Genomic DNA, 5,365 nt, shown 5'->3' on the forward strand with positions numbered 1-5,365 from the left:
GCCACTGACCTGACTGGCCCACGTCTTGTGCAAGAAGGTTTTTGACATACATGACAGCTCTTCGATGCGTAAACTGCGTGAACTGTATTGCATAAGGTGCAGTTCTGCATAAGTGGTCTAACAGAATGAATGAAAGAAACGGGATGATCTCATTCATTCCCATCACCCTGGCATGCTTACCACTAGTCAGCTATTACAGTTTGCTGATCTTACTTTACGGTAAATATGACTATATATATGTATAATCATATACATACAATGGTTAAAAATAACGCAATAAATTCTGCTTCTCCTCTGGTCATATTGAAGGGAATTATTTTTCCATATCATCTCATTATCATCAGAAATTTGCATCCCTCACAACTTGGTTTCAGGGCAGCTACAAGCTGGAAGCTTACAGTGAGGGCCAGAAACTTCAGTGAGGGGTGCTGATGAGATTGAGTTGGAGGGAAACTCTTCCTCAGTGTCTGGCATCTAATTTGACAAGATCAAGAACAAGAAACTAAATAACTTTATCCCTGTTGTGCAGCTGGGCAGCCAGGAAGCAGACAAACTGTTGCATTTCTGACATGTTTAAACATTCAGAAGGAGCTTGGCACCTAAATATTTTTACAAATCAGACAAATGAGAATGCATCCTCTGAAGTTTTGGACCTGCAAGGGCTTAAAAGCGTGACTAACTTTATTTATGTGAACAGTCCAACTGAAGTGGAATAGTTCCTCTACTTACTTAGTAAGTATGTAAGCAGTCCTACTCAGGCTCTACAGGATCAGTCCTTAAGCACATATCTGTTCTGAATATCAGACTGCTTTTGGAAAGCAACAGGAAATGCCCCTTAACTGAAGGAGTCATGTACAGTTGTAGCTAAAAGATGTATCTCTGACATGTCCAGCTTTTCTTTCGTTAGAGGGTTATACACAGGAAAAAACAAAAGGTGTGAAGGGGATTTGTTTCTCTTTTTCTTTTTTTTTCTTTTTTCTTTTTGCCTCCAATTGCAACCACAGGCACAGAAATACCCCACTGCAAAAGCTGGACATACAGAGAAGTCGGTTTTACATATTTATATTGAATTATTACTTTTGTATTGTTTTGTTTGTGGCTACTGCTACTGAGCATCCTTGGGTCTTGACGGTCACATCAAAGGAGCTGCTCTGGCGTGAGAACCGGTCAAAGTGAGCCAGATAATTCATGGATTTATTACTGAGGTCGGTTCCCATGATTGTCAGTGGGCAGCAGGCACGGCTGTGTTGTAATCCTCATTCTCTTGGTAAAGCACATACTGCCTTAAAAAGGTTTAATGATACAACAGTGATTTACTAATGGGAATTTTTCTTGTAGGTTTAGCAGGACTTAGAGGAGGACAGGATGGCACATACAGGTCATTTTTCAGCACTATCATTGGGAAGAAATGTTGATATTTGTTTTGCTTTGTTTTCAGATTCATGCTTAGAGCATTTGTATCTGCTAACTGTGAAGGGAAATAAATAGAAGAGGAAAAGCCCTTGTGGCTGAGCAGGTATCAGATGCTCCATGATGAGAGGAGGGAAGGAAGCAGGAATTCAGGATGGCAGATTAAGACTGAATATCCAAGTTAACTAATAAAAAGCACAAACTTTGAGATCAATGAAATAAAAGTGAATGGAGACAGAGATGCGAGGCAGCCCAGTGAAGCTGCTGCTGTGCTGCTGGTTCTTACCGCCAGCTGTTAGCTGGGAAAATGCTTGGCCGGGCCATTTTTATTGCTGTTTCACCCCATTTGCCTTTCCTTTTGTTGGGAGGGGTGGGAGAGGGCTGCCGGGTGAGAGAGCTGCCCAGCATGGGGCAGGGGAGGGGGAGAAGGAGAGGAAGTGGCTCTGCCTTGTCCCGCTGTGGCGATGCTCCCAGCGCAGTGCCGCTGGCCTGGTGCCTCTGCAGAACAACAAACCCAGAAAACCCAAACAAAACACACCGCTCCCTTCTCCCTCACCAAAATACTTCTAAAAGAGGGAGACAGAGTGGAGGGAAGCAGTGTTATTTTGTTTTAAGGCTTGCCGATTAAACCAAAGTGCTGTGCTGGGAAGTGTCATTAAAAACTACTTGAGCTATCCACACACAATACCTATCATCTTGTCAATCCTGTTGCAAAAGCATACCTGAAATGTGTAAAATTTTGTTTTAAAGTCCCATTAAGAGAGTCTTCTCAAAGCAAAGTGAAGCTATTTGTGTCTTTCTGGTATATGAAAAAAATCCCCCAGCACATTCAGAGTTAAATCAAAACTAAGAAAAAAGAAAAAGCGTGGGCCCTTCAGTAATTGTAGCTTTTGCTCCTTAGGTTTATGGATTGCCTTGTAGTCATTTATGAGATTTTCACATACCACACAGTAATATAGAATACTATTTATGGGTATTTGCAGGTAAAACCCTTTTTTTTTACATTTACCAGTGACGTACTTCTTCCTGGATCAGAGTGCTGGTTTAATAGAAGGAGGGCTTGCAGTGTAACTTGCATGAAGACGTGGGCAGAGTTACAAATTTCCGAACTGATGGTGATCGCAATCATAATTTCAATGTTGCATCAGAGGATATTTTTTTTCTGAAGACTTCCCTTTGTAGAAGAGAAAAATGCTGAATACAGACTATGTGGAAAGTAGAATGAAATCAAAAGCACAGAAGGATTTTCATGTAGAATAAGTAGTACCACAGTTCAGATAAGCATTTAGACATTTAGCATTAAGACATTTAGCTTTGCTTGAATTCAGTATTGGCAGCTGTAGCTGTAAAAAGCAGTCCACCTCTCCAGACCATCAACCTCATTTAAACAGACTCATTTGTTTTTATTTCCTGCATTCATTTCCTTTCTTCTTCTGATCTTTGAGCTTCTAGTATACAACACTAGTTCACGTTGCCCAGCTTTGCACTGCGATCATGAATGCAAGAAAATATCCCACAAAAAGAAATTGTATTAAAATCATGCTGCTACTGCTGCAGCCAGAGGGTTGAGAGAAATTCAGGCAGTAGTGTTGAATGAGCTCATTGCAAGCATTAACCAGTCATAATTTTACAAGATCAGTAGATGATAATCTCACATTATCTTCGAATTGTTTTGAAAAACTTATATTCTCAACAGGGGAGGAGATGCCTGATTCTGTGGGAAAAAAAAATAGATTGCATTTGAAAATAGAATTAAGATTCAAATCCCATCTTTTCGCAGATGATGCAAGATAGAAAAGGAGAAATTCAGTTGCCTGGGCGTAAGCATTTAGTGTCACTTCAAGCAGCAGCTGTATGGACTGGCAGAGATGCTGGAGGACGTGCGGGAGATGTGCCTGCCAGGGGGCAGGATGGATCCCTGCTGGGGACACCACAGACATTTAGGCAACTGAATACAGACTAAATATTTAATACAGGTGGCACTTTACCACTTCTAGTAGTAGCAGTTGCCAGAGGCAAAAACTAACAATTAACAACAAAAAAAGCCCCAAACTAACAACAAACAAACAAAACAAAAACACAAATCTCACCTCTTTTCAGTTAATTGCCTGTCAAACATTTGTTTAATCTGTAAATCGGGAAAGGTTGGGCATAGAATCTGGCTGAGACTGTGGCATTTCTGGCACCTGCCTGGTGTTCTGTTCTTATCATGTGTTCTCACAAGCAGGTGGGCTCCTGCTGTCACTTCTTTTGAGACCTTCACACATCAGTTTCCAAAACAGTGGTCTTTGCCAGTGTGAAATGGTGAAGCAGGGGAAAGAGCACGTATAAACTTTCAGCTTTGAGTAAAACTACACCCAGATTCAGGCACAGGAAGCCTGCAAAGAAATGTACACCTTCATCTTTTCTTGAAGTCAGACAAAACCATCTGTAACTACTGAATCTCTTAAATCCTCATTTGTGTGATCTCAGGCTATCATCTATGCCCACAGAAGCAAATGGCTAAGGGTCCTAGTGATTATGGAGCCAACAGGAACCCAGTTTAAGTTCACTAGTAATTTCTTATGTAAGATCTTCTCGTGAAAAGAGGTTTTGTGAACTTTTGCTATTAATGTGAAGAATTTTATCACTGATAGTAGTCCTAAGAATTTGTCAACACCTATGTCCTGAGCGTTGGCCAATGCCCTTTACTTGCCTTGAGACTGGCCAACTGAGGGCACAACTTTCAGAGTCACTGCAAATAAACATGTTGAAGGATGGCACCAAGGATGCAGCAGCACAACCTGCCACCCTCTCCTCCTCCCGCCACGCAGCTACTGCCAGGGTACAACTCCTGAAATTTAAGGTTCTAACCCACATATGGAAAAGTTACTCAAAGCTAAAAGTTAGACAGATACGCTGTTAAGAGAACAGTCTGATTTGCTTTCTTGGGCTACATGCTATGATGTAGATCCCAAGTTCTCCTCTTCCTCCTCCAGGACATTCAACTGAATGCAGAATAAAGACAGAAAAAGGCTGAAGTAAAGGTGTGCATAGCCACATCCTACCTTTTGGCACTCAGTTATACCAAACGGATATCTTTCCTTTGCTCTGTTCTAACACTTACATGAATTCCTTCAGCTCTGACCTATCCAAAGCTGTTACCTTCTGATGTCTTTCCAGGGGCACATGTATGATAAGCTGCTTCTCCTCTCATTTCTCACTCAGGAAATCTTCACCTGACATCACAGAGGTGACATCCTATTGGGGGGCTCAGGATTAAACAGGCATGTAGGCTGAGCTCTTGCCTTGCCTGGTGCTGGTCTCAAAAAACAAATTGAAACCAGATCAAAACCCAAAACAAAACAGAAAAAGAAAATAGAGGAGACATAAGCCACTCAGCATGCACAAACTTGGCCTATTTCATTGAGTGAAAATATGACAGGCCCAAATATAAAGGCTGCACAAATCCACCCATGATGCTTTGCTTCAGGATGCCAAAATAACCACAGTTCTGTCTAATCAGTTTCTGAAAAATATTTTTTCAAGCTACCTTTCTTTATAACAAGGCAGAGTGTTGCCTTTAAGGAGACAGATTGTAATGATTTGAGGCACACCAAATAGTTTGAAGCCCTTAGCTGGAACCAAGTCAGTGGTTGCCCGTTCTTACCACAGTATGATGCAGGGAGACCTACCAGGCACTTAGATGGCAGGTTAATAGTTAACAGCTTAAAGTCAAGTAGGATTGAAATCTGCTTTTTCATGCAAATAAACCCCACTTTTTTCACTCATGCGACCTTTCTTCTTGAAACTGTCCAGAGAGAAAATGAATGATACCTTAACTGGATGCTGCTGAATATACCAGCAGAGCCATTGGGCACTTACATCTGGAGACAAATGTCTGAATCTCACAAACAACAAAACTTCACAGAATACCATGTATGATTTATGGCACAGGAGTAGAGATCTGTAGAGA

The sequence above is a fragment of the Meleagris gallopavo genome, chromosome 2, assembly GCF_905368555.1.
Source record: "Meleagris gallopavo chromosome 2, MGAL_WU_HG_1.1, whole genome shotgun sequence".
Classification (NCBI taxonomy): domain Eukaryota; kingdom Metazoa; phylum Chordata; class Aves; order Galliformes; family Phasianidae; genus Meleagris; species Meleagris gallopavo.